At 48.4% G+C, this 12,710-nt stretch overlaps 1 non-coding gene across 1 annotated transcript; it reads right to left on the reverse strand.

Annotated features, from left to right (window-relative positions):
- Positions 1 to 429: 429 nt before the first annotated feature.
- LOC115031079 (U6 spliceosomal RNA) lies at positions 430 to 533 on the reverse strand. Its single transcript, XR_003836644.1, has one exon. It is a non-coding gene; the product is annotated as a U6 spliceosomal RNA (small nuclear RNA).
- Positions 534 to 12,710: the final 12,177 nt, after the last annotated feature.

The raw sequence follows: 12,710 nt of genomic DNA on the forward strand, positions 1-12,710 counted from the left end.
CCATACCCTCCCCACCACACACCTACCCACCCACTCCCACTTTTTGGCCCTGGCGTTCCCCTGTACTGGGGCATATAAAGTTTGCAAGACCAATGGGCCTCTCTTTCCAGTGATGGCCAACTAGGCCATCTTTTGATACATATGCAGCTAGAGTCAAGAGCTCCTGGGTACTGGTTAGTTCATATTGATGTTCCACCTATAGGGTTGCAGATCCCTTTAGCTCCTTGGGTATTTTCTCTAGCTCCTCCATTGGGGGCCCTGTGATCCATCCGATAGCTGACTGTGAGCATCCACTTATGTGTTTGCTAGACCCCGGCATAGTCTCACAAGAGACAGCTATATCAGGGTCCTATCAGCAAAATCTTGCTAGTGTATGCAATGGTGTCAGCGTTTGGAGGCTGATTATGGGATGGATCCCTGGATATGGCAAAAAATATGGAACACTTCACGAATTTGCATGTCATCCTTGCGCAGGGGCCATGCTAATCTTCTCTTAGTGCCAATTTTAGTATATGTGCTGCCGAAGTGAGCACCATACTGCCTACCATAGGCAGGCAATACCCAAGGCCAGCTCCAGGGGGCTTGTTATGGATTCTCTGAGATGACAGTATCACAGTGTTGTCAGCCAGGATGATAGCAGGTAGAACAGTTATGTGGGTGATAAACTTCTTCTTGACACAGTGGAGCAGGGCCCCTGTCCAGTAAGAAAGCTGCTGACTGGGAATCAAATTCACCTACCCCTTCCTGTCATGAGCCCCCAGCTCTCTCTGTTCATGCTCTCAGGACAGTATTTGACCTCTGTCCTCACCTGCCTTGTTTTCTAATCTGATTTAGAATATGAGCAGAGGCCCTGCGAGCCCTAGCTTATGATCTCTAAGTCCCAGGCATAATGGAGGAAGGCAATGTGACCCAATGGTTAGACCACAGACTTTTGTAACTCTGTCCGATTCGTCCACTTTTTTTGCTGGGACACCTTGAGAAGATTGCTTGACTTCTCTGAGCTTAGTCCCTTACATGTGAATTGAAGATTTCTATGGGGGCAGAGCCAATGGTTTAATGCGGGAAGCTGTGTGTGTTGTAAGTTGGAAGAGGGATGAGTTACCTTCCATTTTCTCTGTTGGGGCCAGTGGTTTCTCTGACTAAGGAGTACCTGAGTGGGTGGCTCCATACCCTGGCTTCTTACTGGTGGAACCATGAGCCAGGAGTAGCCTGGGGTCTGCAGCCAGCTGTATACTGACACAAGCAGGTGACATCATCTTTGCGAGCCTCCCCAAACTCTCCTGCTCACAGGGAAGTGAATTGTGAACTCTGACTGAACTGTGGCAGGGACTTGACAAAGCATGGCCACCATGTGCCTCGGATTATCCTCCATGTGTGTGGGGGGGTGGGGCTTTATGGAGGCAGTGACGGTCTCTACAGTGCAGGATGCTGTGGGGACTCTAGGGCCTGCGGAGTATGAACAGTCTAGGCACAGTAAGCTGTGGGCACACGGGAACAGCAAACTGGCATGCTTGTTCTCGCTATTATTTTTCTGCTGGGGGACAACGCTGTGTCCTGTGTGAGAGCACAGAGTCCTCAGCACCGGTCCAGTCCACAGCTCAGGTCCAGTCCATAACACAGGTCCAGTCTGCAGCCCAGGTCCAGGCACAGTTGAGGGCTGACACTGGATTGTGAAAAGTGAACAGGAACTTGGCAATGTGCTGTCTGCATTAGAAGCCACCACTACTTCTGAGCTGCGTGACTACCAATGAGTGTACCAACTTCTCTGATCTTCAACACTGTCGGTAACACGGGAGAGGTGGCAGCTACAGCACCTGCTTTCCAGGGATGCTGAAATAACTGTTCTCAGTCCCGACTCTTGCATTTAACTGCTGGGACACGATGGGAAGACTGGGAACTCTGTCTATGGGATGCATAAGTATAGGGAAGCAAACTCCACATGATGCACGTAGCATGGTGTCTAGCACCTGTGAAAGCCCAGCCACAGAGTGCCTCTGAAGTCACCCTTTCTGCCACCACCTCCTTTATAGCTGAAACTGGCCAAAGTCATTATTGCATGAGGCATTTGGGAACAAGATAATTCATGGCTGTACTAAATTATGCAGGGCGGACCATTAGGGAAGAAACGACGTATAATAAAGAGCTAATGGGGCGGGACAGAGGGGGAGTGTCCCAGGAGCCAATGAGGAGGAGGGAGGATGTGACGGGATGGGAGGATGGGAGTTGCTCCAGTCTCAATGTGAGTGACATATCTGTATCAGGAAGTGACCATAGAATGTAAACACAGATGTAAAATAGCACCTGACTCACTGGGTCCCCAGGTGGGAGCTCTGCCTGTGACTGCCTCTCCTCTTTCTCTCCATTCAGGACAAGCACATATTCTCCCCATGGCTTCCATGTGGATGTGATAGTCAGGAAGGGTGTGGATATGCTGCAGTAACAAACAGCCTTCCCCCCAAGAAGTATCATGGCCCATCCTTAGTCCCTGCAGACACAGGGGGAGAGGGTGCTGGCTTCTCAGAGGCATAGCAGCTTTCCCTGAGGGAGGTGCTTAGGGTGTCATCATCTCAGTGTGTATGTAAGTATGTCACAGGGAAGAGGGGACAGAAGTATTAGGCTCTGACTCCCAGGTGCCCCTACCCGGAAGGGACACCCCCCTCTCCACTCACCTCCATATCATTGGCCATTGCAGAGTCAATGGCCACCCCTGAGACAAAGGCCCTAGGGATGCATGTCCTCTTGTGTGCCTAAAGGAGGACTGGACCCTGGTCCTGCACCTGTGCAGATTCAGAGTTGAGACTTTCAACCTCACACTGTACTGTGACCAGCTCTGTTTCCTGACATCCCTTGGGAATTATCCATTTCATTAATGACTTCTAATTTATTTAATGAATGTTCCATTGGTACAATTTAGATGGCTTCTTTTTTATGGTTGTAAGTAATACCACAATTACTGTTTTATTCTCTAGTCATCCTCCAGGTTTCCATTCTTGTTAGAATTGTCTCTAGGGAGACACTGGGAGAGACAGCTCCAAGTCCTAAAAGCTCACACCTGGGGTTTGCAGAGTGAATAACTGTGGTTGGCTGAATGACCAGGTCATTCTGAATGGCACAGTCACTGGGGTCCCAGGTATGTCCCTAAGAAGTGTTGCTGAATAAGCAATCTGGGGTCAGGGACACCCTGCATGGATGTGCTGTTATCTGGAGCCTCCCTTCTTGGTCACCCTTGTGGAAAGTGGAAACTTGACCTCATCCTACTCAGCTACTCAGTTATCAGTGAGCAGCACTGGGAGGTGTGTGTGTGTGTGTGGTGCTGTCACCAGGGCAACCCCATCCACAAGGCTGAGGCGGGAGGCAGCACGACAGGAGAGAAGCAGGGCAGGCATCCATTCACCTAATGTAGCTGCAGCTTGCAGGGATACAGGAAAGGGACTGGGTCCTTCCTAAGGTTATACTTGATTTCCAGATGTCTGGCAGATCAGGATGGATGTTGGCAAAATCATTCATGTGGGACTTCTAGGTTGAAAACAAATAAAGGTAAGAAAAGTCACCTGTCTCCTGTTCTGAGAGAGGGTGGGTGAGGATGGCCAGTGTCCAGGAGAAGCAGGATGTGGTCCATGAGGGAGAGCAGAGCAACCCTGACATCTCCTCTTGTCCCTCAGGAGGTAAAGCCACACCTTTGATCATCACCTTCTGAGCCTGGTATCCAGTCCTTCCAGACATCTGAAATACACTGTTCTAGCCCCTGCCCACCCCACCCCTCCTCATCTCTGTCACTTCCTTCCCCCTGATGGCCCTAGACCTACCTGTGACATCCCTTGAACACAACCATTGGCAAAGGACTCAGCCTCCTCAACAGGTCAGGATCTGGGAGATGAAGGATTTGCCAGGGCAGGGGCCAGTTGGGAGACAGAGAGCCCATCAAGCTACCTGTCTCTGTTGCCCTTGAACTGAGCATGTGTGGGTATAATGGAGGAGCGTCTCTCATTCCGTTGCCTAACCTGGGGCCACAGTCTGTACCCCAAGAAACCGTGTTTAGCCTCCAATCCTTGACAACGGTCATTTTTTTTTTTAAAGATTTTCCAACTTGGCCAAATGGGGAAGGAGCCCACAGAGATCCATTGACCTTCCTAAGTCTATCTTCAGAGTCCTGAGTGAGTTTAAGGTTTAACCAGAGGAATAAGGATGTGACGAAGCAGTCTTGGTCAAGGAGTGGCCCCAGACCTGTTATTGTCAAATGATCGTCATTGTAAGGTTGTGAATCTCTTTCCTTCAGACAAGGGTTTTGGGGAGAAGCTGTGGCTGACGTAGACTTGAGATTTCAGCATGAGATTCCTGGGGGGATTCCAGTTTCTTAAGGTCCTTTTTTTTGAGTGTTTCTTTAGAATATATTCTATTCTGCCAGGTCAGTTACAAGTCTTACGCAAAGGAGGGGGGCAACCAGAAGAAATGCACAGAGAGAATGCCTTGAGTTCAGGGTAGGGAGACAGATGATGGGCTCTCTGAGATACCTGAGGAGGGTCCAGCTTTGCAGAAGTCCTAGTCTTCTAGAAGTTTCCTGGGTCACCCCCCACCCACTGAAACACCTCTCACTCCATGTGCAGTCTCCATTTACCATACTGAAATGAATGGGTCTCCGCTACTTGCCGTGTTATGACTCATCCACCCAGGAAACCTATTTATTTTTGAAACCACTTTTTAAAAAAAGCACCCTTTCCAACAATGAGTGTGTCTGCTTGGAGAGGCCTTGTCAATGAGAGGAGTGAGGCATTTGCAAAGCGATGTGGAAATTAAACCCGCAATCTGGGCACATGCTTGTTTGACAAGTGATAATTAACCGCTGACAATATAATTTCAGTTTGGATGCAAATGCGTTTTTCATTAAAAAGTCATCAAGGAAGAAGATGTATGAATGGCCCGAGAGTGCCGGAGGAGGCTCTCCATACCCTTCGTCATCAAAGGAATGTGATGAGAGCCACCAGGTGATGCCATCAGGTCCCTGTTATGAAGGCTAAAATTAGAAAGACTAAAGATAACAAGTGTTGGTGAGGACACAGACCGAACCGTCACATGGTGTCTTAGGTACTTTTCCAGTTGCCGGGCTGAAACACCTGACCAAAACAACTTAAGAAAGGACGAGTTTATTTTGGCTCACAGTTCAGGGGTGCAGTTCATCATGGCAGGGACATCATGGTGGCAAAGGCACAGGGTGACTGCCACGTTGTGCTCATGGTTAGGGAGCAGATGGAGGTAAACACTAGAGCCCAGATAGCTCTTTCCTTTTCATACACTGAGCCTCCCCAGCAGTTAAGGAAGGTTTCCTGCTCAGTTAACCCCATCTGGATAACCCCTCCCAGGCACGAGTAAAGCTTGGTCTTCTAGGCTATCTCAGGTCCTGTCTAGCTGACAGTTTCAACCATGACACGTGAGGTTCCTGGGAACACAGTGTTTGGTGAAGACAGTGGAAAACCCTGAGGGACCAAGCACCTACCTTTGTGTGCCTCAAGTGTTCCATCCTTTCTTCAAACTATGACGAGGATAAAGTCAGTTCATGGGCTGCAAGACTGAACTCTTTCAGCTGGGGCATGGCTGCATCAGTGGAGTGTTTGCCCATCGTGCGTGAAGCTTGGAGTTTGGTCCCTTGTAGTGTATAAGGCAGGGGTGGTGCTGCAGGCTGTATATCTCAGGACGCGAGGGAAGAAAAGCTCAGGGCCAGCCCAGGCTACCTAGCTATCACTAGTTCAAAGAGGAGGGAGAAGAGGAGGAAGAGGAGGAGGAGGAGGAAAGGGAAGAGACGAGGGAAGGGAAAGGAAGGAAAGAAAGAAAAGAACTCTCACAGCTGTATTCGTTACAACATTCACCAAACTGATCAGCTCAGATCATAAATAATATTAGGTCATCTTCATCCCTCCTTTCCAGAGACCAGCTGGCTCCTCCTCCGTAGTCAGCCTGTGCCGTGTCTAGGTTCTGTCCATGAAGGGGACTCTGTGACACTGAGTGAGGATTTGTTTCCAGACCCCCTGAAGGTCACACTCTTCTGGGGACAGACCTATGCAAACCCAAGCTTCTGGTACGATGATTGATAGCCTCAAGCCTCCAATCCCTTAACCCGGGATTCCCTCTGTCAGTGGGAAAAGCGCACCGTGCACCGCGCACCGCGACAGACCACGTGCTATGTCTGCCCACACTCTCCCTTTAAAAGGAGCTGCTGGCACCACCACTATGACTTTCTCATTGGCTTTTAGAGCTCTTTGCTTTAAGAGCAATTTGTGCAGATCAAGGCTGCTTTGAAGCATGCAGCCAAGTCAAGAGGAAGGCTTCCCACCTCCCTGCTGGGCGCCAGCCTTTCTCCAGCCTGCCCTCTCTCTGGAAGCAGCAGATATATTTCTTCCCTTTGCAGACACTGCCTGGAAGCACAGCGCTTGGGTGTCAGTGAGACCGGTTCCTGTCAGGGAGCAGGGGTAGCCCCCTCATGACCCTTCTTGTAGTGGGAACCTGGGTCCAAATGGAGGTGCCATTTCTTCAGGGTCTGGTTCAGCAGGAGTTCCACGAAGCCCTATTCCATAGAGGGTAAGAGTGTTCTAGTCTTAAGGCATCTGGTGGAGACAGAAAGTCAGGCAGATATGAGGGTACAGCGGAACTAGAGTGACTATAGATGCCAGAGGAATGTGGCTTGTCTCTCAAGCGAAGCTGAGCTGAAAGGCAGTTTAAGAAGCACACAGATAGGAACAAACTCCACTCCCTCAACTAGTGTTTATTAAAAATACTATTTTTATTTATTCTTTGAAAATTCTATGCATGTATACAATATTTATTGGTCTTACCTAGTCCCAACTACCTCACTGTAGCTCTCCCCCCACCCCCTGAGGATCCACCAAGCTACCTACTAAGGCCAGCCCAGGATGGCCATGTGCAAATGAGCCTGAGGCCCATTCACTGGGGCACTGGCGAGCTACCAGTGGCCACATTCTCCAAAGAAAATGAGACTCCTTCTCTCAGCAACCATCAACTGTCAAGAGCTCCTCAGATAGGGGTGAAACCTCTCAAGCGCCCCTCCTGCATCCATACTGGGCTTACAACCGGCTTGGTCCAGTTACTGGCAGGTAACTGGAGCTTCTGCAAGTTGCTAAATGCACCAGCCTCATTACAGCCAGAGCATAGTATTCCAGAGCTGTCTTCTCTATTTGCCTGCTCTTATATTCTTTTTATGGCAGGGGCAGGATTTGAGACAAGCTTTCAGTGTGTAGCCCTGGCTGTCCTGGAACTCACTCTGTAGACCTGGCTGGCCTTGAACTCAGATCTGCCTGCCTCTGCCTCCCGAGTGCAGGAATTAAAGGTGTACACCACCACTGCCTGGCTCCAGCTCTTACATTCTTTCTGCTTATCCTTCCATGATGTTCTCTGAGCCTTGGATCCAGACACACTCACCCATGTTCTCCTGGGCACCTACTGTGAGCCAGATGCTGCATCAAAGACACAACAAGAAGGTTCAGAGAGGGAGCCTTGATAAATCCTAACCTCCATCTGGAGTGATCCTGACTCCATCCAAGGCTCCTCCTCATATCATGGGGAGTATCCTACTTAGTTAAGGAGGATGACCAAGTGAGAAGAATTTCCCTGGTCTCCTGAACCCCTGTCATCTGAATTCTCCCAACCGGAGCTCTGTCTCCAACCTTGGGCTCTTCCTGATTGACCACAGAGATAACATCAAGCTCTTTCCCATCTCAGGCCACCCAACAAGCCTTCCTATGTCTGTATTCATTGCATCTCTCTGTAGTTAATTTGTGAGGAGACAGTGGAAGTATGTTATTTAAACAGCGATTATTAAAATCATGCTGAGGGGTTGCTACATAATAGCTAATTATCTGCGACCTAATTGGGAAAACAATACGTTTGGTTGTGTTTAGCTTCTGAGTTACTCCTGAGGAGCGGGTGCTGCCCTTGCTGCACGAGAGGTATTTGTTCAATCACATTCTCATTTTCTCCAAGGTGTTGTCCCTTCTCTGATTGGCTAATGTTCCTTTGTCAAGAAGCAGGGCTTCCTACTCACACCCTCCTTTCCCTCACATCCTCTCAGGACACATGGCGCCATTTGTCCATTGATTTGTACAAAACTCCACCTGCTTCCTGTGTGCTGTGGTTTGAAGGTGAAATGTCCCCCAAAAGCTCAGGATCATGTGTTTGAACATTTGGTCTTTTGCTAGTGGCCCTGTTTGGGAAGGTTGTGGCACCTTTAGGAAGTGGAGCCTTGCTGGAAGAAGTGAGTTCCTGGGTGGGGACTGTGGAGCTTAGCCACACTTCCTGTTATTTCTGTGTTTCCTATGAGTAGATGTGATGTGATTAGCCAGCCTCCTTGTTCTAGTTTGCTTTTCTATTGCTGTGATAAAAACAAACAAGTAGCCAGGCAGTGGTGGCGCATACCTTTAATCCCACTTGGGAGGCAGAGGCAGGCGGATTTCTGAGTTTGAGACCAGCCTGGTCTACAGAGTGAGTTCCAGGACAGCCAGGGCTACACAGGGAAACCCTGTCTCGAAAAAACAAAACAAAACAAAACAAAACAAAACAAAACAAAACAAAACAAAACAAAACAAAAACAAGCAAAAACAAGCAAAAACTGAGGGCAGGTGCAAGCTTTGATTTTCCAAAACCTACTTTTACTATGGGTACTTAAAGGCTTTAACCTCCCTTCTAGCCCACCACCCACCAGAGGTAGTGGAAAAGAAAGGTTTTTAGGATATGGGGGAAGTGAACCTGTTTAGAAATTATTCTTTGGAGCAAACCCCATCTGTGTTGTCAGGAAATCAGCAGCTCAGTTCACAGGAGTCAGCAGCAGCAGCAGCTTGATCCATTCACAAACATTTCACGAATATACCAGAGTTTCAGTTAAGTAGTGTCAGGTTAGCAAACACGAATTAGCAGCGGTGGCAGGACCTAGCAGAAAGAGCCAGGCCTCAGCCAAATCGGCATGAGTCAGCAGGAGGAACCAAGACCACCAGGGACGCCAGGAGAAAGAAGTTCTTTTCCATGCCTCTCTCAATGAAGGGAAGATTGGCAAAGATTTGAGACCAAAAAGCATTGCAAAGCTAGCTACGCAAGCCTGCCGCCATCACTGTTCATTGAATCCTATTTATACTCCTTCCAAACATCATGGGTCCTCCACAGGTCTTTGTAGGAGGAATAGAAAGACCCTGCTGCCAGGGCAGTGGCCCTTCCACATAAACATTGGTAAACAGTGGGCCTGTGCAACTTCTGCATTAGGGCCAAACTGAAGCCTGCCCTGAGAGCCTAGAGATTGGTGATGAAGTCAATGACAGCCAATGGGGAACTGTCACTTGGAGGACACGCTTGCTTGGGACCAATGGGATGTGGGTGGAGGGTATAAAACGCTCCCCAAGAATTAATAAATGAGCTTGCTACCACATTCTCACCTGCTCCCAGAGTCTGAGCCCCTGATTCTGTGCCTTCTCACCCACTGCCCTCAAAGTTGACTCTGGGCAGTAAGGAAAACTCAAGACAATAGGTCGTGCCTCGGCACATGAGTTGTCTTAACAAAACTCTGCTTGAGTCTGTATCAGCTGACATCACTCTGCCAATCAGCCTGAGTCTGTGGAAGTGTCCGGGGATCCATCCCATAATCAGCCTCCAAATGCTGACACCATTGCATACACTAGCAAGATTTTGCTGAAAGGACCCTGATATAGCTGTCTCTTGTGAAGCTATGCTGGGGTCTAGCAAACACAGAAGTGGATGCTCACAGTCAGCTATTGGATGGATCACAGGGCCCCCCCCCAATGGAGGAGCTAGAGAAAGTACCCAAGGAGCTAAAGGGATCTGCAACCCTATAGGTGGAACAACAATATGAACTAACCAGTACCCCCTGGAGCTTGTGTCTCTAGCTGCATATGTATCAGAAGATGGCCTAGTCGGCCATCATTGTAAAGAGAAGCCCATTGGTCTTGCAAACTTTATATACCTCAGTACAAGGGAACTCCAGGGCCAAGAAGTGGGAGTGGGTGGGTAGGGGAGTGGGGGGAGGGTATGGGGGACATTTGGAATCGCATTAGAAATGTAAATGAAGAAAATACCTAATAAAAAATAGACATTATGAAAAAAAAAAAAGAAGAAGAAGCCACCCGCACACCACCAGAAGGTTTTTTGGTGCATTTCTCTATATCCAGTCATGATAAATGGAACTCAGCTATGAATGTAAGGTGAACCAATTCATATGTATTGGTAAGGAAGAATCCATCACGTATCCTCTCAAGTGTCTGCTTTAGCAAAACCTCCTTTCACCTGTGTCCACTTCAGGAAAACACTCCTTCACATGTTTGCTCTAGCAAACCACCATCTGACACAACTGGCTTTCCACAGAAACCATACATTTCCACTTAGGCAGGAAAGGGTTTATTTCAGCTCACATGTTCAGATCACAGGCCAGTGTTGAGGGAAGTCTAGGCAGAAACCCAAACAGAGTATGGACTTGAAGCAGACAGGAGGATTTCTGCTTGCTGACCCTCTCATTGGTTCATGCTTGGCTAGCTTGCTGATGCACCCCAGACCTGGCTGCCTGGGAATGGTGCTGCCCACAGTGGGCAGGGACCTCCCACCTCAGTCATCAACATGATGAACCATAACAGAAATGCCTTTGTCAGGGTATTTATTAAGGCAACAGGAAAGCAGCGAGACATGGAGTCTCACACCCTACCTCCATCCGCTTGTCTCTTGGGCAGTTTGATTTGCTTTCTCATGCTCCTTGATGTTAGCTGATTCCCTGATCCACAGCTTGGCCTGGTCATTCCCTCTTCCATGTACCATGGCTCCCTTTGTTCCTTCTTTCTGTGCTCTGTAACATTTCTGGTCCTTCAATGGACCAGTAGCTTCTTCATCCCTGCATCCTTTCAGCTACTGGCTCATTCATGCTTCAGTATGCTTTCACTCATCTTTTCCTTTGCTCATTCTTTATTCCTTGGCTCATTCATTTGCTTGGTGTCTCAGTCCCTTGTCAATTTGTCCGGTGCTAGGTGGTTCATCGTTATACAGTGTGCTGTGTGAGTCTGTCTGCTGTGACTACAAGCCAGCCTCATGTCATGCTCTGGGAGTTTCAGTTACTTAAATTCCCCCCCCCCTCTCTCAGTGTGTGTGTGTGTGTGTGTGTGTGTGTGTGTGTGTGTGTGTGTGTGTATGTGTGTGTGTATGTGTGTGTGTGTGTGTGTGTGTGTGTGTGTGTGCATTCACATGTGGTCTCAGAGTCCAGAAGATGATGGCGTATCCTCAGAGCTGGAGTTCCAGGTGATTATGAGAAAATCAACATGGATGCTAGGAAAACCTCAGGTCCTCTGGAAGAGCCATGGCTCTATCCCTGGGTTTATGTATGTGTGTGTGTGTTTTAAGCCAACATTTTGTGGCACCATAGTTAACAGAGGGCTTATCCAGAAGAAAGTACATAAGTCTTTGTGCAGATCTTAGAATTTTCTGAAAGTGAACATATCTGCAGGGCTAAGTGCACAGGTCAATAATGAGACTGTCTCTAGTCCCTTAGAAGTGCCTTCAATCTCCTGAGTGTCACAAATTCTGCTCTCAAGTCAGGGCAGTAATCAGCTTCCTGGCTTTTAGCACTGTGTGATACACGAGTGTCATACAAACACACTGGCTTGGGTTCCCATTTCCTGTGGCTGCAGCATTACACCTGGCAATGTGCATAGGCAGCCATGCAGAACATGACTTTGTTTATTCCTGTCCCTGTGTGGTTCTTGTGTATTAGACAAATACCAAATCATTTGCCATCCTGTGCATTGCAGTGCTGGGCCGCTGTAAGCACTGGCATGGGCATTGATGTGGAATCACTACATTGTATCCCTGTCATATACAAGATCATCCACCTGTAGAATCGCTACATTGTATCCAGGACACATACAGGATCACCAGCAGATGCTGCCAAATGGTCTGTAGAGTTGCCTTTGTGGTTTATATTCCCACCAGCAGTGTTCAGAGCCACATTTTGTCCCCAGATTGCCTACTCCACATCCTCGTCTGCCTGTATCAGCTCCTTTTGGTCCAGATGTTCAGCTCTTTGAGTCTTCACCCCTGGAACATTGATGTAGGAGGGTACCTTGCTCCCATGTGCTGACTTTGGCTCCTTTCAGGTCCTGGCCTCAGAGATGCACGCTCAAGCTGCCCTGTGATGTCATCAGGGCCTGGCATCAAATTGTTGCCCACATGGGGCCTTCCTTGCCAGAAGAGTCGCTCATGCATGTGACCTACTTACTGTGGACCTTGTCCCTCTGTCAGGCATTCTGCAGAGAGCTACAGTCTTTGATGAATCAGGGTCCTAGCCTTGTGGGGTTCACAGACTAATGTTGGAGACAGAGTGTGGGGCTTTTTTTTTATATGAGATGTTGCTTTTATTGAAAAGTTTCCAAGAAAGTGAATTGGTGTTTGTTTGTTTGTTTTTATTATTAGGTATTTTTCTCATTTACATTTCCAATGCTATCCCAAAAGTCCCCCATACCCACCCCCCCACTCCCCTACCCACCCACTCCCCCTTTTTGGCCCTGGCATTCCCCTGTACTGAGGCATATAAAGTTTGCAAGACCAATGGGCCTCTCTTTCCAGTGATGGCCGACTAGGCCATCTTTTGATACATATGCAGCTAGAGTCAAGAGCTCCGGTGTACTGGTTAGTTCATATTGATGTTCCACCTATAGGGTTGC

Source organism: Mus caroli, unplaced genomic scaffold (genome assembly GCF_978045245.1).
Source record: "Mus caroli unplaced genomic scaffold, Mus_caroli_1 scaffold_6, whole genome shotgun sequence".
Lineage (NCBI taxonomy): Eukaryota > Metazoa > Chordata > Mammalia > Rodentia > Muridae > Mus > Mus caroli.